The following is a 25,422-nucleotide window of genomic DNA, read 5'->3' on the forward strand; positions in this document are numbered from 1 at the left end:
TGGATGTATCTGGAGTAATTTTTTTCTTTTTAAAATTTCTACCTATTATCAAGCATAATTGTAAAAACTAAAAAGAGTTAACGTATATAAAACTATAAAACACTATCTACAAATCTTAGTGGAGTTTTCTTAAACTCTAAATAAATGATCATCTACTGTAATAAACATGAAATAAATGACCATCTACTGTAATAAACACAAAATAAATGACAAATTACAATTTACGTTTTGAATTTGTACCATAATGGAAAGAAGCAAGAACACTACCATTTCTTACACATAGAACTACTCCTATAAATAATAAGGAATACTTTCTTTCTAAAGGCTATTTGTGCTTTCAACATGGACTTTTCAGTTCAAAATTAGGCTATGAGCACAGGAGAATGAAGACACAGAAAACTCTACAGCCTAAATAGAGTGGAATATCTCAAGTTATCCACCAATCACTTACTGATTGAAGCTAGAAAATTACTAAATAAATTCCATGTCCACTAAAGAAGAAAACTAGGCCACTTGTGGTGGCTACACAAACAGAAAGATGCAAACTACCATATCACTATGGAGACTATGTTTAGATAGTTCTTCAAAGGTATATTCACTAACAAATTATTGTAAAACACTAAACATCATGTGTTCGGCCGGGCGCAGTGGCTCATGCTTGTAATCCCAGCACTTTGGGAGGCCGAGGCGGGCGGATCACGAGGTCAGGAGATCGAGACCACGGTGAAACCCCGTCTCTACTAAAAATACAAAAAAATTAGCCGGGCGTGGTGGCGGGCGCCTGTAGTCCTAGCTCCTCGGAGAGGCTGAGGCAGGAGAATAGCATGAACTCGGGAGGCGGAGCTTGCAGTGAGCCTAGATTGCGCCACTGCACTCCAGCCTGGGCGACAGAGCGAGACTCTGTCTCAAAAAAAAAAAAAAAAAAAAAACCTGTTCTATGCATTATCCTATATTCTATTTTCATTCTTTGTTATTATTCTATATTCTATGCATATAGAATAATAAAAGTTATCCATATGCTATTTGTTTGTGGTTAAATAAAATCTTCAAGCAATTACACTTTAAAGCAAACATCCTTCTTGGCTCAACTCTGTATATTTCACACTAGTCTATAAGTTCCATGAAGGAAGGGTCTGTGGCTGGGTTTGTCATAGTACGCCATGCCTGGCTCACAGAAATGGCTCTACAACTATGTACTGAATTAATGTCATAAACGGTATCATAAATGTCCTTTAAGGACTGTCAGTGCTCCTAGAAAATTATAAAGAATCTTTAAAATGTTGTTTCAGACCTTCCTATCATATTGTATGAATACTTTGAAAGGACCAGCTTTGCAATAGGTGATCCAACATTCACAATGTCCAGTAAATAAAAATGAGACTCTAGGGGAAGGATTAAGTTCACGTTATTCAACCTCTTTCAACTATGTGTGATTTCAAGTCATCTGAATTTCATTCTGTTTTTAAAAAAAGAGTAACAGAGTAATACAGCCTACAGTAAAAGTCGTCTGAATCACTTCAGGGCTTAAGATGTTGACCCTCTGTGGGCTTTTGCTTATGAATTAGACCTTACTTAAATAAAAGTATTTCTTGGCCAGGTGCGGTGGCTCACGCCTGTAATCCCAGCACTTTGGGAGGCTGAGGCGGGCGGATCACGAGGTCAGGAGATCAAGACCATCCTGGCTAACACGGTGAAACCCTGTCTCTACTAAAAAAAAAAAAATACAAAAAAAAAAAAAATTATCCGGGCATGGTGGCGGCACTTGTAGTCCCAGCTACTGGGGAGGCTGAGGCAGGAGAATGGCGTGAACCCGGGAGGAGGAGCTTGCAGTGAGCCCAGATCGCGCCACTGCACTCCAGCCTGGGCAACAGAGCAAGACTCCATCTCAAAAAAAAAAAAAAAAAAAGTATTTCTTTTCCAACGTGATGTAAAACAACTGGCCTGCACATCAAAATGCTCCTGTTTTAACTGGGCCTGCAAGGCAATCTGTGGGTCACAGTTTACCACTCCCAGTAGGCCCCATTATCAGCTACATTAGCTCAACAACATTTCAGTAAACTAAAGCAGCTATACCATTTGGACAGTCAGCTTTTCCAGGATTTGCACTCATTGGTTGGGTAACTGAATAAAGTGTCAACATAACAAAATGTTTGCCTCTTGCCATCTCAGGGAAGCAAAATCTCCCCTAGACAGAATGCTCCATTTTCTGAGACTCTCCTGTAATAGGCAGGAAGCTGCAAACCCATTGTTTCATTTAAATTAGCTAGATATTTCGTTCTGATGCTCTTCTGTTTAAAACTGCGGAAAAGGCAAAGTAACTAAAATAAGGAAGCACAAAGAATAGTGACTGCAAATAATTTGCTGGAAATCAAAAAATCACTAGTGATAGACCAAAGGCAAATTAAAATGTATGCTTCTCATTCAGATACTAAAAATACAAATCTGAACATCTCTTTCAAGAATACCAAAAACTGGCGATCACATGGCTCGCTCTATAATGAAGCTGAAATAGAAACTCTTGTCAAAAAACATTTGACCCGAATCCCTTTTACCAACAGCGTGAAGTCATACCAGCCATTGAAGTCATTAGGCTGAGGCATTTTAACACGCAATTAACTTTCTTACAGGATCTAGAAATTCCCCAACCCCCAACCTCCAAATCAAACAGGTAGGCTACTAACTGCCATCCTGTGGTAAAGAGAATTTTGCAAGATATTTTACCTGATAATCTTAATGTAACAGAATCCTAGCACAGCACAAGGAGTGACTGTTACTATGTAAATAGCTACATTATAAAACTAAAGCCAAAGCCACTAAGATAAGTAGGAAACGGGCAGGGGCACGGTGGCTAACGCCTGTAATCCCATCATTTTGGGAGGCCAAGGTGGGCGGATCATGAGGTCAGGAGTTCGAGACCAGCCTGACCAACATGGTGAAACCCCGTCTCTACTAAAAATACAAAAAAAAATTAGCCGGGCGTAGTGGCACACGCCTGTGGTCCCAGCTCCTTAGGAGGCTGAGGCAGGAGAATCACGTGAACCCGGGAGTCGGAGGTTGCAGTCAGCCAAGATTGTGCCACTGCACTCCAGCCTAGTCGATAGAGCTAGACTCCGTCTCAAAAAAAAAGAAAAAGGAAACAAATTAGAGTCTCAGGAGGAGGTTCCAATGGCCCAACTGGAGAGTCTATTTTAAAAAGAGCAACAGAATAACAATTACTGAAGAGCTGTTTCCTAAAATTACTCTCTAGTTGGTATTTCTCAATTTTCAAATGTCATGAGAAATATGCTGGCTGTCACTTACTCTGCCTTAAAAGAAAGCATTACCAAAGAATACCACTGAAAAACAAAGGCATTCATACAAGGAAGTGAACACCCTAAGTGCATAAGTACGTTCTTAAGAGGGACACTAAAAAAGGAAACACCAAGAAAAAAAAATAAAAACTGAACAGAAGTTCCTAACTTTAGTGATATTATATACTCCCCCCCCCAAAAAAAACTGCCCATGAGTTGAGATTTATCAATTTTATATATAGAAACCCTACATATTTAGGACTCCCTGCCTTTGGGTGGTGGAGGGACACTAGGAAAGGCAAGAGAAAAAGGAATTAAGCCTTTTCTACCACATTTATAGAAATGTACAGTTTTTTCAGTGAAATTTAGGTTTGATATAGGAGTTCTTGTTCTCTAAGTAAGTTTCCCATTTGCTGGAAATTTTAAGCAGCATTGATTCTTTTCAATTAGCTTCTGATATGCTACACTCTGGAATATGGGTGTTAAACTCAGGACATTGCAGAAAGGTTTGCACTTTTCCCTCATTTTCACTACTTGGCATTGCCTATCAAAGAGTAGCACATCCTGCAAAACCAACAAGAGGCATGGGCTAAGGAGGAGAAGCAAGCCAAAATATCTAGCAAGCATGTCTTCATTTGCACAATTTAGCTTTTCACAACAAATAACAAGGGGACTGGTATTTTCTATATCATAGGGCTCATAGATGACTTGTAAAAAAATCAGATGATGCTCACTTAGCATTAGGTAACATTTAAGCAATTTTGGGCGCCTAACGCTTGAAGGACTGATGATTTCAAATGGACAATAACTTTGGTTTAGATTCCAATATTTTACAGAATTGCATGGTTTCAAATTCACCATAAAGAAAATGCCTCTTTTGAGCATCAATTCAAAGAGCTATTTGGCATCAAGGAACCGCATTAGCTGTACAACTCATGATGGTGTTAATTAGGAAAGGAGCTAGAGAAAAAAAAATCCATCACTGACGCTTTGATACACTATTTAAAACTCACTATTAACCTGACAAACTATTTTTTCTGGGAAAGTGCTAATGACATGAACTAGCAAAAAATTCTACTAGTTCCTTAATAATAAATCATTTGAGAGAAAATTCCAACTTGGTATGGACCTCACCGAGACCCTCGCCAATTCAGTCGGGCCCTCCTTTGATAATTTAACAACAAATTCCTGTCGGAATCACCCATTCAAGTGCCTTTTTAAATGAATCCCATTTCAATTTTTTAATAAAGTGCCATCAGTAGATCTGCAAGTTGAGGAAAGCAGCTCAGGTGACACACTTGGCACCAAAAAGAATACTGAGTGGGTCAAAATCCTGCCTGGGCACAAAATAGAAGAGGAGACGAAGAAGGTGACTACACTTAGGGACCTCAAGAAGAGCAAGCACTGAAAACAGCAGTTTAACTACCTCGGACAATAAGCAACAAGCCTGCAGTCCTCAGATAAGCGGCCCAGAGGGAGCTGAGAGGATGGAGTTGGAAAGGGGGACCACAGAGCCCGGGAAGAAGCGACCAGGATGGAGCGCAAACGAGTGACAGGCAAGGAGCCAACGGGGACCACACCAATGCAAAAGGTAGAAGCACGGGGATGGGACAGGAGAGGACAGGGCTGGGGGAGGGGGCGACAGGGATGGAGTTGGTCCAGCCAAGTCATAACCAGCCCCTCGCTGGGGCGCCAGCTGCGCGCAGGGCGCGGCGCCGCGCACTTTGGAGCGCTCTCTCCCGGAGTGCCCCCTACCTGCCCTCCGATGCCCCATTTCAGAGACTGGAACGAGGAGGCCAGCCCCGCATCAGCCCCGCATCGCCCGCTCCGCTGTGTCACCCGCTCCGGGACAGCGACGGCTCAGCGCCCGATTCTACCGGACGCAGGGGGTCGCTGGCGGCCGCAGGGGGCGGCGGCGTCGGGGACCGGCGCGGGCCGGGGCAGATGGAACCTAGGTTCGGGCAGGACGGTCCTCTTGCAGGCGTGGGCGGCCGGGGTCGCCTTGGTCTTCTCCATGGCCATCAGGTAACTGGCATCGGCCACCACGGCCTCCAGGTCCGCCAGGTTGGCGAGCTTTGGCGGCCGCGGTGGCGGTTACTCGGGATCCGGATGGGACGCGCGCCCGCCGCCGCCGCCCGCGGCGCCCCAACCTGGGGGAGCCACCCCGGGGCAGTCCCGCTCTGTGCGCCCCACCAGCGCCCTGCAAGCGGTGTAAGCTGTAGCCCGCCAGGGTCGCCTCGCGCTGCCAGCCGCCCCGCGCACGCGTGCCGCCCACCGCTCATTCAGCGAGGGTCTGCGGGGAGCGCGCGCGCCCAATGTTTGGCGCACCTGGGTGCAGAGTCCTAGCGGCCCGGCTCCGCCGGCGCCTCCCAACCAAGTATCTCCCCTCGGGGTGGCCACAAAGGACTCCTCCTCCTCTTCTTCCTCCCCTCCCTCCCCCTCGGCCTCCGCCTCCTCCTTCTCCTCCTTCGCTGCCCCGACCTCCCGCCCCCAGTTCCATGCGCTCTCATGCCCGCCCCGCTCATCCAGAGAAGCCATGTGCCCGATGCCCACTACCCAAGGGCAATGGGGAGGCCTCTGCTCCCGGGACACAGTAGTTCTCAAACTGGACAGTGTCAATCAGCATCCTCCAGGAGGTCTAGGATGGCCCTGGAAATGCATGTGTCCCACCTGTCCCCGCAGGTGGTGATGAAATTCCTGCTCTGGTCCGAGCTACGGGTGAACAGCGCCCAGCCGGCTGGGCCCCCAACCTCCCTCCTGACCCTGAACATCCCCCAAACCCCGCCTTGAGAATTCAGCGAAGAGTAAAAGCTGGAGAAAATTGCGTGTCTCAGGCTAAGCAGAGCAAAGTGGGGTGATGGCTCCCCCGCTAGGAACAGAGATGCCATTAGGGAGCCCCCTGATGGAAGAGCTCTGGGCTTAAGAAGGTCACCACTCCCTTACACTCAGGTGAGAGGTTTTAGTTTGGGTGTTGAAATGGTGTTGAGAAATAGGAGAGTATTCCTGCCCTTAGGGTTTTACTGTCAATATAAGGGAGGAGACCACCTCTCATATTATCTTATGCCCAGTTTCTGCCACCAAAGAAAGAAAAAATAAAAACTAAAAGGCAGAAATGAAATCCACAAGCCGACAGCCTGGCGCCACACCCTGGGCCTGGTAGTTAAAGATCGACCCCTGACCTAATCGGTTATGTTACCTAGAGATTACAGACATTGTATAGAAAAGCACTGTGAAAATCCCTATCCTGTTTTGTTCCTATCTACTTACCGGTGCGTGCAGCCCCCAGTCGCGTACCTCCAGCTTGCTCAATCGATCACGACCCTCTCACGCGCACCCCCTTAGAGTTGAAGGGACAGGAATTGCTCAGTCGGGGAGCTCGGCTCTTGAGACAGGAGTCTTGCTGATGCCCCCGGCTGAATAAACCCCTTCTTTCTTTAACTCGGTGTCTGAGGAGTTTTGTCCGCTGCTAGTCCTGCTACAAATACAAGAGACAATTGGGGAGCATCTGCTGAGGGCACACTCGCACCATGAGGGTGATTTAGGGAAGTGGAAAAGCGAGATACAGCCCAAACACTGAAGCTGGGGGGCAATTTCCAGCTTCCCGATCGGTCTTGGTGTCTTTCGTCATCACTCCACCCCGCTGCCTGGGGTTTTCAGTTGCTTCTTATTTTTCTGCAGTGTGCACACAAATCCACATTCAGGATCCATGTGACACTCAGGCTGGAGTGGTGGTAAGGAACACACAGGCAGTCTTAGGAAGACCTAAGCTGGAAATTAATGTTTTAAAGTCCCTTTCATTCACCTGAATTGGTCACGTGTTCCCATGAGCCTAGACTGCTACAATTTGAGTAAATGTTCTGTCCATAACTTACAGGGCTAATGGGACCCACCAGATACAGTTAAGGTCAAATTTCGGATTATTTCATGTAATGTCATTGCAGAAGCAGCCTGATTCCGTCATCAAGTAGCCTGTTTCCCTCTTTCGTTTTCTCTCCCATCCCACAGCCCCCCTCAATCCGATTCCCTGCTATGCCTGCCATCACCACTGGCCAGTTTTACCATGTGTTTCTCAAGATCCAAGGCACAATAGGCATAAAGTTGTCCTGAAAAGGACAAGAGGAGTGTCTGAAGTAGGAATGGCAGTCGAAGGAGCTTGGTCTGGCAGCAGAAAGCTGAAATGACAGGCAAGCACAAAATATATTAATGAGACAAAGCTATGCATGAGCCAAATATCAAACTTTCATCTTCTACCCACTTTTTTTTTTTTTTCTAAAAAACAGGAAGACAGTTGGGAGGCTGAGGCGGGCAAAGGAGATCAAGACCATCCTCGCTAACACAGTGAAACCCTGTCTCTACAAAAATAGAAAAAAAACAAATTAGCTGGGTGTGGTGGCAGGCACCTGTAGTCCCAGCTACTCTGGAGGCTGAGACAGGAGAATGGCCTGAACCTGGGAGGCGGAGCTTGCAGTGAGCAGAGATTGCACCACTGCACTCGGCCTGGGTGACAGAGTGAGACTCCGTCCAAAAAAAAAAAAAAACCACAGGAAGACAGAATGTCTTGTCAAGGGTCACCCCACATGGAGGAATAAATTCCCCAGAAAAGCAGAACATGTTTTTATGGTTTAATTAATACAATTTCTCTCAATGTGTCTGTTTATCATTTGAGCATCCACATGATCAGACCTGACATCTGCCTACATTTTCTTGGTCGTCTTTAACTTCAGTTAAGAACATTTTGGGTTTTTCTTTTTGCTCTTTTTTTGCCCCGGCAGCACGGTGTAGTAAGTTTGGAACAAGACACACTTGAAATCAAATTCCTGCTCTGTGCTGGGTGATCTTCGAGGCAATCTTTTACCCTTTCTACTTTGTTGTTCTCATAGGGAAAGTGGAAATGAGGCCTTTTACCCCAGGGTTGTTGAGAAGACGGGGGAGAAAAAACACATAAAAATTCACCCTGTCGGGTGTGGTGGTCATACCTGTAATGCCAGCACTTTGGGAGGCTGAGGCAGGTGGATCGCTTGAGGCCAGGAGCTCAAGACCAGCCTGGCCAACATGGCAAAACCCTGTCTCTATTGAAAATACAGAAATTAGCCAGGCATGGTGGTGCACGCCTGTAATCCCAGCTACTTGGCAGGCTGAGGCACAAGAATCGCTTGAACCCAGTAAGTGGAAGCTGCAGTGAGTCAAGATTGCACCACCGCACCCCAGCCTGGGTGACACAGCAAGACCCTGTCTCACAAAAAAAAAAAAAAAAGAAAGAAAAGAAAAAAGCATCTGGCCTGGCACCTGGTAGATCCTCAATAAAGGTCATAGCACTTCCTCTATTTATTTTGCTTCATTTTACCCTGGCATGCTAGAGAAGATACTGAAACTAGTTGTTCACAGTCATTACACTTAAAGCAAGAAGACCCCTTACCAAAAATAACATCTCCCTAGGGCATTTCTAGGAACCAAAATGGCAAAAACATTTGTATTTCTAAATATGAGCAATTACTGTTTTGGCAGAAAGAACAAGGAGTCCAAAATGTGATCCTCTAACTGAGGCCCCTGCGCCATTTGAGTCAGCTGACTCAATTACCCAGGGGTATTTTTTTCTGGTGTTCATAGTGTATGAATTTCTGTTCCCTGGCTGTCTCTTTGGTTGTCTCACTTTCTCCACCCCCTCTTCTTTCTCTTTCTCTTGACTCTCTTGATACTGAACAGCTTTTTGTGTTCACTGCAAACAAAAATGACAGTGATGAAGTTGTCATAACTGACCTGCTGGATCCTGTCACTAAACACCATCCCCAGCCTGTAATCATCACAAAGAACAGAGAAAACAAATAGCAACCCATTTGTACTTAGCTAATAATGCTCCCTTGCAAATAATCATGTTTCCCACCCCCAGAGGATTTAAATGACTTGGGGCTCACGCTGCTTGTGATAACAGACAAAACTCCAGCGTTCCCACAAGATTCATAATGTTCCCTTTTCTTCTTTTCTACGCCTTCCCATCGTTAGAGGAGATGTTGCCGAGATGGGTGCATTAAAGTTTAGGCTTTCCAGAGTTTATATGGCTAACAACTTGAAAGGAAAAAAGCTAACTAGAGAACTGACTGGTCTTACTTGTTTTAGATTCTGGGCTTTACTAGGACTTCCTACTCTCAGAATCTCTGGACTATAAACGCTGGGTGGGGTGGGAGCTGGGAATGTTATTCTGGGAAATTAATCACAAATGAAAAGAAAATCAACTCTAAGACTTCAGTTAGAGGATTTTTGAAAATGGTAGAACATGACTGGCCTTCATTCAAGTCAGAATATTTAAAGCTATCCTTGCTAAGAAGAACTTGATTTTGTGTAAGCAGTCCCTTAAATACAGTTGCTTCTCAGGAAAACCACACACGATTGATGTTTGAATGGCTTTATTTACAAACATCTCACTCTGTAAGCCTCTGCAGGTATTTCTAGCCTCCCGGGGGCCACTGTCCTGTTTCACCTGTAATTTGGATCACAATTCTGTTTGTTGTCACACACATCATACGAACTGCTTTTCATGCTGCTTTTATCCACAAAGCTTTACAAACTTTAATGGCAGCTCCATATATGGCAACTATAAAAGAGCTGCCAAAAGGTATGATACCAAGCTTTGGTTTTAAAAGCACTGAAACATTGTTCAATACAGAAGTACTTTCCTTTCAATATGTGAGTGGAAACACATTTCTCTATGGGGACTGCTGGTCAGGGAGTCACTCTAAAGAAAAGCCACAGTGTTGTGGTTCAGAGCATGGGCTCAAAAGTCAAATGGAAAAGAAGCCCAAGACCAGTCCTTCTGAGCTGTGTGACCTTAGACAAGTTGTCTAATCTCTCTGTGTCTCAGCTCTGTCTCAGTGTTGTTAATGGGACTGCCGTGAGAGCAATGCTGTAACATGTAAAAAGCACTTAGAACTGTGTCTGGCACACAGAAAGCACTTGATAAATATTGACCTGGTTAGCAGCAGCAGCAGCATCATTGGAGCATCTCTGCATCATACAGGGCCTGAAGGAAAGAGACCAGCACTGAGAATGAATAAAACAGTGCTGGCTCTGACCCGCTGGCTCTGGCATTGCTGAATAACTCTAAGCAAGTCTCTTAAACTTTTTAAATACCATTTTTCACCAATAACTAATGAAGGGATTGAAGGAGCAGGTCCCCTGATGTCTTTTCAAATTCTGAAATTCTCCAGCTTTATTTAATCCTGCAGTGAATCATTTTGCAAGGTAAAGAATACTTGCTCCCCTCAATAACATCTTATGAGTTTAGGTTTCGGTGCATAGGGCAATACCCAGGGCATAAATCATTTCCACTGTCACCATAGCCCGCAGGTGAGGTGAGCAATCCATTAGCTTGCTTCTGGAAACAAGTCTGTCTGTATTTGTTGCCCCAGCATCTGCACTCAGCACACTGACTTTGCTCAACATATGTGTTGGATGGATAAGTGAGTAAATGAATGAATGACATAAAGATCGTAGATTGCCTCAGCCTTCTATTGGAAAATAACCTAAAGGGAGGGGGAAAATTACTACTTAAAACCACAAGTGCCACTCAAGGGATGCCTCCTATGAAAGGAGGAGTGCTAACTGCCAGGTCCCCACGGGTCCTTGGTGCTGCTGATGGCCTGGAAGGCCTCTCCTGCAGCCAAGAGCCCTGATGTGCTTGGGCTGTGCAAAGGTGAGTCTGGGAACTTTAGGCGTAGGAATGGAGAGAGCTCACTCCCTTTGCCTAAGAAAGGGGACTTACAGGGGAACTTGAAAGAGGGAGTAAGAGAGAGAGCAACAAGATGGGCCGAGGCTAGGCACTCCATGCAGTGGCTGCCAAGCCTGGAGGTGGGGTGGTCTGGAAAACATTCCAGAACAGGAAATCTGTTCTCCTGTCTTCTGTGCCTATTGGGGTGATCAGACCCAACACCAGGTCGTGGGGGCGACAAAGTCCGGAGGAGTCAAAGGAATGAGAAAAAGATAGTTTGAGACAAAGTGGGACCAGAGGGCGTCAGGAGGGTGGAGGCTGCAAAGGCCTTGAGCTCTGGGAATCCACGCTATTTATTGGTGTTCAAACAAACAAACAGGTGGTGAGGATGTGGGAATTGAAAGGAAACAGTGTATCAAGTGAATGAGAAATATATGGCTGCTTGAAATAATGGGAGTGCTAGAAGCAAGGAGCCAGCAAGTCTAACAGACATGCAAGCCCTGCCTCAGCTTCTCTCCCAACACTCAGCTTTTCTCCCAACATACCCCCCCTTCTCTTTTTTGTAAAAACTGCCACAGCTGTCATTATTAGCATAAGGTGGCCTCTTTTTAAAATTAATTGAGCAAGGCAATTGCAGGCTGTGCAGCCCTTAATTGCCAGTTGGTGATCCAGCTTCATTTTTCTTAGCCTGTATTCAAAATGGAGTCGCCCTGGTTTGAATGCTTCCTACATATCTCCCCTTTCACTTTTACAAGAGGACCCTTAATCCTAGGGGTTGTAGAAGGATGAAGGTCTGTCTTCTGTAACTTCTTCATGCTGAATAGGGGCAGTGATACTCCTGCCTACCTATTAGGGTCTCTTGCATTTAGGGTAAAGAGGAGGCGCTTGCCACCATGCCCAGCTAATTTTTTGTATTTTTAGTAGAGATAGGGTTTCACCATGTTAGCCAGGATGGTCTCAATCTCCTGACGTGATCCGCCTGCCTTGGCCTCCCAAAGTTCTGGGATTACAGATGTAAGCCACCACGCCCAGCCAAAGAAATTTCTTTCTTTGAGACTGAATCTTGCTCTGTCGCCAGGCTGGAGTGCAGTGGCACAATCTCGGCTCACTGGAATCTCTGCCTCCTGGGTTCAAGCAATTCTCTTGCCTCAGCCTCCCGAGTAGCTGGGACTACAGGCACGTGCCACCACACCCAGCTAATTTTTTTGTATTTTTAGTAGAGACAGGGTTTCACCATGTTGGCCAGGATGGTCTCGATCTCCTCACCTCATGATCCACCCACCTTGGCCTCCCATAGTGCTGGGATTACAGGTGTGAGCCCACCACTACCCGGCCAGAAATTTCTAAGCAGCAAAGCATTCAAGATGTGGCCTGGCTGCTTCTAACTCCTTATGCTCCAATGCACGAAGAAATAAATGAATTAAAGTTAGAAGTTATATTTAAAGGTAAAGCAGAGCATAAAAGTTTGGAAAATTTGCAGCCTGGCCATGTGAGAAAGAAAGAAAAAGCTTTTTCAGGAGAGGAGCTCAAGCAGGCTGTGGAGTAACCACTTGTTAAGAGAGATTTGCATAACTAAAAGGGAACTGAGTGCTAATAATGGATGCAGTGCTAATAATTGACACAATAGGAAATAGGCCTCAAGGGCATTTCAGAGATCTTCAACAACCCTCCCATCACAGGCCCAGAGGCCTAGGAGGAAAGAATGGTTTCATTGTCAAGGCCCAGGGCCCTACTGCCCTGCACAGCCTCAGGACACTGCTCCCTGCCTGCATCTAGGCTGTTCCAGCTCCACTCTTTGCTTAGAGGGCCCTAGACATAGCTCAGGCTGCTGTTTCAGAGGGTTCAAGCCAAAAGCCTTGGCAGCTTCCATGTGGCGTTAAGCCTGTAGGTGTGCAGAGTGCAAGACTGTAGGAGGCTTGGCAGCCTCCGCTTAGATTGTAAGAGAAAGCCTGGGAGCCCAGGAAGAAGGCTGCTGCAGGGGCAGAGCCCTCACATTGGAGGGAAAATGTGGGGAGGGAATGCCCCACACAGAGTCCCCACTGGGGCAATGCCTAGTGGAGCTGCAGGAAGGGGGCTCCCACCATCCTGACCCCAGAATGGTAGATCACCAGCAGCTTGCACCCTGCACCTAGAAAAGAGGCAGGCCCTCATCTCCAATCTGTAAGAGCAGCTGTGGGGACTGAATTCTGCAAAGCCACAGGAACAGAGCTGCCCAAAGCCTTGGGAGCCCACCCCTTGCACCAATGTGCCCTGACTGTGGGACATGGAGTTAAAGGAGATTATTTTGGAGCCAAAAGATTGAATGATTACCCTGCTGGGTTTTGGAATTGCTTGGGACCTATAACCCCTTTCTTTTGACTGATTTCTCCCTTTTGGAACAGGAATGTTTACCTAATGCTGATGCCCCCATTGTATCTCAGGAGTAAATAACTTGTTTTCATTTTTACAGGCTTATAGGTGAAAGGAACTCATCTTCAGATGAGATATTGGACTTGGACTTGGGATTGGGACTTTTGAGTTAATGCTGGAATGAATTAAGACTTTGGGGGTCTATTGGGAAGGCATGACTATATTTTGCAATGTGCAAAGAGCATGAGATCTGGGGGACCGTGGTGGAATGATATAGTTTGGATATTTGTCCTCCAAAACCTCATGTTGAACTATAATTCCCAATGTTGGGGGTGGGGCCTGGTGGAAGGTTTGCGTTATGGGGGCAGATCCCTTGTGGCTTGGTGCTGTCCTTGCAATAACGAATTCTTATGAGATCTGCTCATTTAAAAGTGCGCGCACCTCCCTGCTCTCTCTCTCTCTCTCGCTCCTGCTTTTGCTATGTGATGCACCTGCTCTGGCTTTGCCTTCCACGATGAGTAAAAGCTCCCTGAAGCCTTCCCAGAAACGAAGCAGATGCCGGCACCATGTTTGTACAGCCTGCAGAACTGTGAGCCAGTTAACCCCTTTCTTTATAAATTACCCAGTCTCAGGTATTTATTTATTTATTTACTTATTTAGAGACACGGTTTCTCCCCTGTTGCCCAGGCTGAAGTGCAGTGGCACAATCTCAGCTCACTACAACCTCCTCCTCCCGGGCTCAAGTGATTCTCCTGCCTCAGCCTCCTGAGTAGCTGGGACTACAGGTGCATGCCACCACACCTGGCTAATTTTCATATTTTTATTAGAGATGGGGTTTCACCATGTTGTCCAGGCTGGTCTTTAACTCCTGACCTCAAGTGATCCTTGGTATCCCAAAGTGCTTAGGATTATAGGCATCAGCCTCCATGCCTGGCCTCAGGTATTTCTTTTTAGTAATACAAGAATGGCCTAACACACTGGGCAAGCCCATACCTTTCTGACCTCAGTTTCCTTTTCTGTAATAGGAGTTTGTGAAGATTACATGCTGTATTAGTTTCCTGTAACTGCCATAACAAATTACTACAAATCTGGTGGCTTTAAACAATGGGAATTGGCCAGGCGAAGTGGCTCATGTCTGTAATCCCAGCACTTTGGGAGGCCGAGGCAGGCGGATCACAAGGTCAGGAGATGGAGACCATCCTGGCTAACATGGTGAAACCACATCTCTACTAAAAATACAAAAAAAATTAGCTGGGCGTGGTGCGGGCGCCTGTAGTCCCGGCTACTCGGGAGGCTGAGGCAGGAGGATGGCATGAACCCGGGAGGCGGAGCTTGCAGTGAGCCGAGATCGTGCCACTGCACTCCAGCCTGGGCGATAGAGCGAGACTCCATCTCAAAAAAACAAACAACAACAACAACAACAAAAATGGGAATTGATGATCTCACAGTGCCAGAGGCTAGAAGTCCAAGATGGAGGTGTTGCCAGGGCTGTGCTCCCTCTGGAGGCTCTAGGGGAGGCTCCTTCCTACGTCTTCCAACTTCTGGGGGCTCCAGGTGTTCCTTGGCTTGTGGTTGCGTGGCTCCAACCTCTGCTTCATCTTCACATGGCCTTCTCTTCTTCACTCTCCTCTTCTGTCTCAAATCTCGGTATGCTTTTCTCTTCTTTTCTTTTACGAGGCAGAGTTTCACTTTTGTCGCCCAGGCTTGAGTGCAGTGGCATGATCTCAGCTCACTGCAACCTTTGCCTCCTAGGTTCAAGCAATTCTCCTGCCTCAGCTTCCCGAGTAGCTGAGATTACAGGCACGTGCCACCAAGCTCAGCTGATTTTTGTATTTTTAGTAGAGATGGGGTTTCACCATGTTGGCCAGGCTCGTCTCGAACTCATGACCTCAGGTGATCCACCTGTCTCGGCCTCCCAAAGTGCGGGGATTACAGGCTTGAGCCACAGCACCCAGCCTTTGCTTTTCTTTTCTAAGGACCATTTGTCCTTGGACACAGAGTCCACTTGGATAATCCATCTCAAGATCTTTAACTTAGTGACACCTGGGAAGACCCTCTTCCCAACTCGGTTAACATTCACAGGTCCCAGGGATTAGGATGTGGATATATCTTTTTGAAGGCCACTGTTCAATCCACTGTAGGTGTCTTTAAAGCACTTAAAAATGAAAATGAAACCTGCATGTCAACTCCTTCATCTGCAGTGAAAAAATAAGACTGTTCAGTGGACCAGACTTCTTAGCAGTTTTATTTTTCACTGCAGATTATTTTTCACCACTCATGAGGGCCTGCCCAGGGCATTCTCTCCCAGGAGGCAAGTTACTGTGGCCAGCCAAATGATCAGGAGGGTCAAAGAAATGGCTACAGAAACAGGGATGGACAATGACTGTCAGAAGGAGGAGAGAAGTGGAGGATGACAGCTGAGGTGAGTGCCTGGCTCATTTGTCCTCACTCCCTCTCTTGAATCCATGTTAATCACAATTTACGTGAATGCAGCGCTTTAAAAGTAAGGTATATGGAGAAACCCCATCTCTACTAAAAACACAACATTAGCTGGGCGTGGTGGCACATGCCTGTAATCCCAGCTACTTGGAGGCTGAGGCAGGAGAATCACTTGAACCTGGGAGGCAGAGGCTGTGGTGAGCCAAGATCGCGCCATTGCACTCCAGCCTGGGCAACACGAACAAAACTCCGTCTCAAAAAAAAAAAAAAAAAAAAAAACAAAAGTAAGGTATAATGGCTCATGCTTACAATGCCAACACTGTGGGAGGCCAGGCCAGGAGGATGGCTTAATCCTAGGAGTTCAAGACCAGCCTGGGCAACATAGTGAGACTCTCCCCTCATCTCTATAAAAAGTTAAAAAAATTTTTTTTTCAAATGCTAGGGTTACAGGCCTTTTTTAAGTGGTAGGATTACAGACCAGGTGGGGTGGCTCCCACCTATAATCTTAGCACTTTGGGAGGCCGAGGAAGGTAGATTGCTTAAACCTAAGAGTTCAAGACCAGCCTGGGCAACATAGTGAAACCCCATCTCTACAAAAATACAAAAATATTAGCCGGGTGTACTAGCACACGCCTGTAGTACCAGCTACTTGGGAGACTGAAGTGTGAGGATTGCCTAAGTTCAGGGAGGTTGAGGCTGCAGCGAGCCAAGAGTACACCACTGCACTCCAGCCTGGGTGAAAGAGTGAAACCTTGTCTCAAAAGAAAAAATTAGCCAGGTGTGGTGTTGCATGACTGTAGTTCCAGCTACTTGGGAGGCTGTGGTAGGAGGATCACTTGAGCCTAGGAGGTTAAGGCTGTAGTGAGCCGTGATCACACCAGTGCACTCCAGACTAGGTGAGACAGCTAGACATTGTCTCAAAATAAATGAAAAATAAAAGTAAGATAGAAAGAGTATTTTTCAAAGTCTTATTGGAGGTTCACATCAGCACTGAGAGATAAGAAATAGAGCAGATATCGGTCGGGCGCGGTGGCTCACGCCTGTAATCCCAGCACTTTGGGAGGCCGAGGCGGGCAGATCACGAGGTCAGGGGTTCAAGACCAGCCTGACCAACATGGTGAAACCGCGTCTCTACTAAAAATACAAAAATTAGCTGGGCGTGATGGCGGGTGCCTGTAATCCCAGCTACTCAGGAGGCTGAGGCAGGAGAATTGCTTGAAGCTGGGAGGCAGAGGTTGCAGTGAGCCGAGATCGCACCACAAAAAAAAAAAAAAAAAAAAAAAAATAAAGCAGATATCATGATTCCCGTTTTTTGAATGCAGAAACTGAGGCCCAGAGAGCTGAATCCAGCCTGCGTCCTTCACACCCCAGCTGGCTCATAGAAACCATGCCGTTATCAACCAAGCCCTCCGGAGCCCAGCACCATGGGCCAATGGTGGCCTTCCCTCGCCTGCTCCTGGGGCAAGTTGCTGGGAGGTATTGCCTGTTTGGGGGGAGAGGTCTACAGGGGCCTGAGGGATGGGCCTGGCAATGGGCAGTCCCACTGGGACCTCCTCCGGTGCTGCCCTCAGGAAGATGTTGTGGCTCCAAAAGCCCCAGGGGCACCACAGACCACAGCAGTCAGTCTGGCCGGGTTGGGAGGGGCTCTTGTGCCTGGTGTAACTTCACAGAGCTAGCACATTCCAGTCTGGGAGGGAAAACAAAGGCACTTTGCCCAAGTGTCAAAGAGCTTGAAACAGCATCCTCTGATGGGTCCCTGTTCCCAGAAGCAATGAGATTGGACAGGTGCTGAGCCCTTGTCACTTGATTGGGACGGACTTGCATCTGAGGAATGAACTGAGAGTGAACCTTTCCAAATTTGAGGCCTAAGAAAAATTTGGTGTCCTGATGAGCTGTGACAGGCAACCGTCTGGGGAAGTGGAAGCTTAGCACATCCTCTGGTTACTTATTACACTACTGAAGGGTCTAAAAATGACGTCCTTGGGGTGTCAGAATCCTGCAGCATAAAATACTGATAAGTTTTAATTCATTCTTTGCAAATGAATTTTCTCAAGGCTCTGGTTGGAGTCAGGCACCCTGGGACCTTGCAGTAGTGTGCTTTGGGCCCCAGACCACAGCCTCTTTCTTTTTTTTTTTTGAGACGGAGTCTTTCTCTGTCCCCCAGGCTGGAGTGCAGTGGTGCGATCTCGGCTCACCGCAACCTCCACCTCCTGGGTTCATGCCATTCTCCTGCCTCAGCCTCCCGAGTAGCTGGGACTACAGGCGCCCGCCAACATGCCCGGCTGATTTTTTTTTGTATTTTCAGTAGAGACGGGGTTTCACCGTGTTAGCCAGGATGGTCTCGATCTCTTGACCTCGTGATCCGCCCGCCTCGGCCTCCCAAAGTGCTGGGATTACAGGCTTGAGCCACCTCGCCCAGCATCCCCCTTTCTTTTTTGTTTCTTTTTTGAGATGGAGTCTTGCTCTCTCTCCCAGGGTGGAGTCTAGTGGCACAATCTCGGCTCACTGCAACCTCTGCCTCCCGGGTTCTAGCAATTTTCCTGCCTCAACCTCCCAAGTAGCTGTGATTACGAGCCTGCCACCACGCCCAGCTAATTTTTGTATTTTTAGTACAGATGGGGTTTCACTGTGTTTCCTAGGCTGGTCTCAAACTCCCGACCTCATGATCCGCCCTCCTTGGCCTCCCAAAGTGTTGGGAATACAGGCGTGAGCCACTTCGCCCGGCCCATAGCCCCTTTACTCTCTGGAAGTCTCTGATGACCTCTTCATGATGCTTTTTTTTTTTTTTTTTTTTTTTGAGATGGAGTCTCGCTCTGTCGCCCAGGCTGAAGTGCAGTGGTGGGATCTCGGCTCACTGCAAGCTCCGTGTCCTGGGTTCATGCCATTCTCCTGCCTCAGCCTCCCAAGTAGCTGGGACTACAGGCGCCTGCTGCCACGCCCGGCTAATTTTTTGTATTTTTAGTAGAGACGGGGTTTTACTGTGTTAGCCAGGATCATCTTGATCTTCTGACCTTGTGATCTGCCCGCCTCAGCCTCCCAAAGTGCTGGGATTATAGGTGTGAGCCACCGTGCCTAGGCTTTTTTTTTTTTTTTTTTTAATATTCTTGGTACATTTTCTATGTAATCATTTAAATAACTGGCCAGTAGAGTCTTCAGATTTTCTGTATCGCTTCCCAAATTTAGAAACCTGACTTGGACTTTGGACCAGTTGTAGGCCATCCTGTGCCCCCTTCCCTTGATTCCTGCATCCAGAGCCCTAAGCAGGCCCCATCCACTTGAGTCCAAGCTGCTACCGTTGTACCCACCTGCTGGCCAGGCCCCCACAGGGGCCTCTTTCCCCCTGACAGTCTCATCCCCACTCAGCAGCCAGAGTGCCCTCTTTATAAATGTAGATTGGATCCTTTCACTGTATTTGTTCATCCAACAAACATTTACTGAGCACCTACTGTGTGCCAGGCCCTGGTACAGGCACAGGAAACACATCAGGAAACAAAACTACACTCTCTGCTCTCCTGGGGCTTCCTTGCTAGTGGAGGGAATAAAGATATGTAAACATGTAATGAGTCAGGTAGTGATGAGTGTAAAGGAGAAAAAGTAAATCAGAGAAATGGAGCAGAAACTGCTGGCAAGAGTGGGCAGTGGGGGGGTATGATTTACAATTTTCAATACGGGTGGTCAGGCCTGACTGAGGAGCTGAAGAGGTAAGAGAGTAAGCCATGTGGCTAAGTGGAGTGAAAGAGTTGAAGCAGAAAAGGTGGGAGGATCACCAGGCATGATGATCCCTGTCTGCAGTCCTAAGTACTACAGCCGGGCGCGGCAGCTCATGCCTGTCATCCCAGTACTTTGGGAGGCCAAGGCAGGTGGATCACCTGAGGTCACGAGTTGAAGACCAGCCAGACCAAGATGGTGAAACCCTGTCTCTACTAAAAGTACAAAAATGAGCCAGGCGTGGTGGCGCATGCCTGTAATCCCAGCTACTTGGGAAGCTGAGGTAGGAGAATCGCTTGGACCTGGGAGGCACAGGTTGCAGTGAGCCAAGATTGTGGCATTGCACTCCAGCCTGGGCAACAGTGAGATTCCATCTCAAACAAAACAAAACAAAACAATGAAAACTAACTACTCGAGAGGCTGAAGTGGGAGGATTGAATGAGCTCAGGAGTTCGAGTTGCAGTGAACTAAGATCACACAACTACACTTTAGCCTGGGTGACAGAGCAAGACCCTGTCTAATAAAAATAAAAAAAAGTTGCAGCAGAGAACAGCAAGTGCAAAGCCCCTGAGGCAGGAGTGTGCCCAGTGTGTTTGAGAACCCACAGGGATGCCACCGTGGCTGGAACAGGGTGAGGTGGGGAGGGAGAGTGGCTAAGGAGGCTGAGAGGTCAGGAAAGAAGTGTGGCCAGAGCCAGCCCTGAAGGTGCCCGAGGCCCTTGTTTCTCTCCTGAGATGGCGGCCCTCACAAACCCTGGAGCTTCCCTGGCTGCCGTGAGGTCAGGCGGAAGGGGGTCGAGGTAGAGGTGGACACAGGGTGCAAGAAGGGAAAGGATTTTTGCTGCTTAAATCCTAGCCTGTCTTCCCATTGCTGGTGGGGTACATTCTCAATTCCTCTTCCCTGCCTGAGGTCTGACATGTGCTGGCCCCAGCTGGCCTCTTCCTTCCCCCAGCTCCACCTTCCACCCCCCAGCTCCAGCTCGTGGCCTGATGTGGTTCCTCCTCCCGGTCCATTAACCACGCTGGCCCCTGCCGCAGGGCCTCCTCCATTGATGTGTGCTCTTCCTGAACCGCCCTTCCGCTGAACAGCTGCTCCTTGGTGGCAGCTCAAAGTGTCCTTCCTTCCCTAAGCCAGTTTCCCAACACTGCAGCCCAACACCCTTCATTTCTCATGACATTCTTCATGTTGTGTCAATGGGGCTTTTGTTGTTATAATTTTCTGTCTTCTTGTTTTTGTTGGTCTCCCTTCCTAGAATTTAAACCCCATGAGGGCAGAGGCGTTCAGCCTGACGCCAGCCTGGCAAATTTGTCACAAATCTGGAGGAACGCACACGTTCACGGGCACCCAGTCCTCTGAGGTATTGCAAGCCCTCTCTGAACCTGCAAGGTAGCCATTGCTGTCCCCACTTTACAAGGGAGGAAGGAGTGCCCGGAGAGGTTCTATTTAGACTCGCCAAGGGCACAGTCGTTCTAGAAAGTAGCAGATCGGGAGTTTGAACTTGGGCTTGCTGGTTCCAGAGCCCCTTCTGTGCCCCTTCCAGGCTGTGCCTGGGTGAGATTCTTCCCCTCCCAGCACCTCTTCTTCCTGGAAGGTTCAGTGGCTGAGCTGACACCGGTGGGCAAGAGGCCCTGTCCTGCTTGTTGAAGGACTCAAAGGTGGCGTCTGGGAGCCTGGCGGGACTTTCTCCCTGTCAGCCTAGAGGCACTTTTAGAGGAGCGTGTCTGTTTCGCAGTCTTCGTGTCTCATAATTCATAATTAAGGTAGAGGATACACATTTAGTTTAAAGTAAAACTTCAAACCCACCTCTACTCTCAGCTGGCCAGCTTCATGCAGTTCTCTCCCTGTTCCCTCCTCTGCCCTCCACAGGTGAGAACAAGTGTCGGGGCAGCACCATGGGGCCCCAGGCTTCCTGCCCTTAAACTGCCTCGCTGTGTGCCCTTGGGCAACCCCGCCCCACCCGTGCCTCAGTTTCCCCACTCATAGAGGCTCCACAGGTAACACACCTGGCTCCTGGCCCCGATCGGACGCCGGGCCCCGCGGGGCGGAAACCCCGCGCCCCAGCCCCGCGCCCAGCCTCCCGGCGGCGCCCCCAGGGCAGGGCGGGGAGCGCGGGGAGGGGCCGCGGGGACCCGGGCCGCTGGGGCGGTCGGGCCCGCCTGGCCGCCGGCCGGCTCCCGGGGGCGCGGACGGCTGCGCCGGCGGGGGGCGGAGACGCGGCGCTGCTTCCGCTCACGCGCGCCTTGCTCCCTCCTCCCAGTCGTCCTCGTCCGCGGCGCCCAACTAGGAAGACGGAGATACCGGGAGACGCGCGAGGAGCCGCCGCCGCTGCGCCATGGAGCCCGAGTGAGCGCGGCGCCGGCCAGTCCGGCCGCTGGACAACATGGACGCAGCGCCGCCCGGGCAGCCGTGGCCGCTGTTGCTGGCGCTGTGCGGCTGCCCGGCCCCCGCCGCAGGTAGGTGGGCGCGGGCCGACCCGGGACCGCGGGCTGCTCGTACAATGGCCCGGGCGGCCCCGCGACCAAGTGCGCGGGCGCCACCGCCGCCTCGAAAGCGAGTTGGGGGCGAGTTGGGGCACGCACCGGGGATCCTCCCGCCGTCCCCGGCGTCCCCGCCCGTGCCGTACCCGGGGACGCCGCGTTCCGGGCCGGTGAGGAGGGCGCGCGGGCGGCGCCGGCGGGTCCTCACCTGCCCGCGCCCGCGGGAAGTCAGGAGCCGAGCCCTCGCTGGGCCTGTGTGGCCCGGGCCGAACACCAAGTTGGGACTTGGGGCCCGGAGGCGGGCCTGGCCCGGGGAGCCGGTTCGCGAGTCTGTTTCCAGCGGCCGCGCGGCCGGCCCGCGTGCTTCGAGGACGGGCTGAGGTTGCAGCGAGAAAGTTTTGAGCCCGGGTGCGGGGCTGCCTGGCCGGTGGCGCTGCCCTTGTGAGCTGTGGCTGTGGGTTTCTAAGCGGACTGACACCTGCCAGGTGCCGGGGCGACCCGAATGCCCCTTGTGGCCGCCGGGGTCCCAGATGGTGTCCCTCCCTGGGTCGGCTGCCCGGGGGGGTGACATGGTGTCAGAGCGCGGGGCAGTAGGGGAGGCAGGTTCGTGCCTCAGTTGTACACTCCCGTGGGGAGAGGGTAGAGCCGGGGAACTTTGTCTCCAACTTTTGGTGTTTCCCAAGGGGTGGAGTTGAGGTCAGGAGGACTCAGGAGACTTAAGCAGTTGTAAAACACTACATATGTTCCTTTAATTTGGAGATGGCCATGTGGTTTTTGAAGCAAGCCTCTTGCTACCTAAATCATTCTCTTCGGATGTGCGTGTTTTGCTTTTCTGGAGTATGGCCGGCCAAGTGGCACGGCCGCAAGTGCCTGTGCACGCCCGGGCTCCTGTTCTGTTTGTGGCAGTTTAGCGGGGAGGACCTCGGGCCCCTTTGTCTGTGCCTCCTTAAGGCAAAACAGCTGTCTCCCTGAATATTTCCAGTGTGGATGGTGCAGGGGGGTGGCCGTGTAGTCAGTTCCCCCGGGCTCTTCTGGAGGTGTAGGGGGCAGCGGGGAACAGGAGGAGCTTGGCCTTTGTTTCAAGTTCTCCTGCCTCTGACCCAAACCTAGAGATTCTGTGGACAGTTTCACCCCAAATTTGCCTCTCAGGAGCGTGTTTACATTTTGGGGCCTTGTCTGGAGCTAGCAAAACAAGGTGAAGACAAAACAGCGACAGTATCTGGGGAGTACAGGCCAGCACCGCTCCTTTTTCCGGAAATGCCTGGGTGAAGGAGGCAAAAGGGGTTTTGGAGAAGCTGTTTGTTTTAAAGGGGGGGTTTCTAGGCCGACCACGTTGCCTTTCACCTCATTGCAGTTTTGGGTTTTGTGCACGTTTTGGGTGATGTTGCTGGAATCAAATGTCTGTCGTCCGTGTGGTTCGAGCCCCTAAGGAGAAAGAATTACAGCTGGGGAGTTCAGTTGTGTGTGAGGCAAAAATAGAGTTGATTTTTTTTTTTAATTTTTTTTTTTTTTTTTGAGACGGAGTCTCGCTCTGTCGCCCAGGCTGGAGTGCAGTGGCGAGATCTCCGCTCACTGCAAGCTCCGCCTCCCAGGTTCACGACATTCTCCTGCCTCAGCCTCTCCGAGTAGCTGGGACTACAGGCGCCCGCCACCACGCCCGGCTAATTTTTTGTATTTTTAGTAGAGACAGGGTTTCACCGTGGTCTCGATCTCCTGACCTCGTGATCCGCCTGCCGCGGCTACCCAAAGTGCTGGGATTACAACTGTGAGCCACCGCACCCGGCCAGGGATCACATTATATTTGTCAGTGTATCCACTGATTGGATTGATCTTGGTTGGTTGTGTCTCCCAGCCAGCATGAACAGGGCTCATGCATCCTGGTGGAGGTGGCTGGTGGGGAGGATCTGGCCTGAGACTCTCCTGCTGAGGTTCAGGAACGAGCCAGGTGATAGAATGAGCTGGGGAGTCAGTGTTGGCCTCTGAGAGGAGGGGCCTGGGCCCTGAGAGGAGCCCTGGGAGGGCAGAGTGAGGGCCAAGTTTGGGTTACAGAAGCTGTGAGACAGCTGGACGTTTGTGGTTTGTGAGGCCTTGGAGACACTTAATGCGCTCTCCAAACAGGGAGTCTGTTGGGGAGGCCCTGGCAGGAGCTGGGGCTGCATCCAGCCCCTTGGCTTGGTGGCCTCGTTCACTTATTTGTTCAGGAAGCAGCAGGGTGTGGGCTCCATGCCAGGCCGCCCTGGAGGGCTGTCCTGGGGCAGCGCGACCCAAGTGTGATGGGCGGAGGCGACTGTGGCTTGCTACGAGCTGGCCCCAGGGACCCACCGGCTGGCTCCGGCTGCTCTCTGCATTCTCTTCAGCTCTGGAGAGCTGTGTGCCGGCCCTCAGCCTCAGTTTCCTCATCTGCAAAATTGGGACGATGGTGTCCACCTTGCCGATGCTGGTGGGGTCCCAAGAGCTGGTGTCTGGGGTAAGGGAGCTGGGGGCCAAAAGCTCCTGCCCTGGGGCCCCAGCTGTCCTTTGAAGAGTACCCTGAGGGTGTGACTGAGAGCCAGTCCCCAGCACCCTTGTCCAGATGGGGACCAGGAGGTGGGTGAAGGTATTTGGGGTCTGAGCTCTGTGCTCGTTGCCCCCGAGGGGGCCTAGAGCCCTGAGTTAAGAGCAGAGCCCGGTCGGGCGCCATGGCTCACGCCTGTAATCCCAGCACTTTGGGAGGCCGAGGCAGGTGGATCACAAGGTCAGGAGATCGAGACCATCCTGGCTAACACGGTGAAACCCCGTCTCTACTAAAAATACAAAAAATTAGCCGGGCATGGTGGCGGGCACCTGTAGTCCCAGCTACTCAGGAGGCTGAGGCAGGAGAATGGCGTGAACCCGGGAAGCGGAGCTTGCAGTGAGCCGAGATCGTGCCACTGCTCTCCAGCCTGGGGGACAGAGCGAGACTCCATCTCCAAAAAAAAAGAAAAGCAGATCCGGACGCTGGCCCTATCCCTTCTTGCCCCACCTGGTTAAATGGAGGCTGCCTTCCTGGGTTGGGAGTGGGTGGGGACCTGTGTCCCTAAGCCATGCAGAGACATGTGCAGACGGGCCGCTCTTACACATGTGGGTGGCCATCTGTGGTCCCTGCCCATTTCCAAGGCCCTTGTGGTGGTCCCTGTGCTCCAGGTCCAGTCTCTGGTTTCCAGTTTGTCATGGTTTGCCTGTCGCCTTGTAGGGGGCAGTTGACGCTTTGCTGGCCTGGCTCGTGGTGTGCCAGAGCCTGTGGCTGCTGCGCGACGGTGCCTCTTGCTCTCACAGTGGCAGGAGCCTCATTTTCTGGTTGAGCCTGATGGGCTGGAGGTTCCGCCACAGGGACACTGTTCTCTGTCCCTCGTGCTTGGGGTCTCCTGCCGTGGACCCCCTGGGAGGTTGTCTTGCGGGTGGGGAGATTGTGCTTTCTGGGTATTTTCTTTCTTTTTTT

At 49.9% G+C, this 25,422-nt stretch overlaps 1 protein-coding gene across 1 annotated transcript in view; it reads left to right on the forward strand.

The window, feature by feature from the left end:
• The first annotated feature begins 21,729 nt into the window (after positions 1-21,729).
• The window catches only part of LOC116459241 (low-density lipoprotein receptor-related protein 5-like protein), a 54,625-nt gene continuing 50,932 nt past the window's right edge, over positions 21,730-25,422 (forward strand). The window contains exon 1 of the mRNA XM_032139568.2: positions 21,730-21,941. The gene's annotated coding sequence lies outside the window, so the exon portion shown is untranslated. The remainder of the gene's footprint in view (positions 21,942-25,422) is intronic.

The sequence above is a fragment of the Hylobates moloch genome, unplaced genomic scaffold (genome assembly GCF_009828535.3).
Source record: "Hylobates moloch isolate HMO894 unplaced genomic scaffold, HMol_V3 SCAFFOLD_19, whole genome shotgun sequence".
Classification (NCBI taxonomy): domain Eukaryota; kingdom Metazoa; phylum Chordata; class Mammalia; order Primates; family Hylobatidae; genus Hylobates; species Hylobates moloch.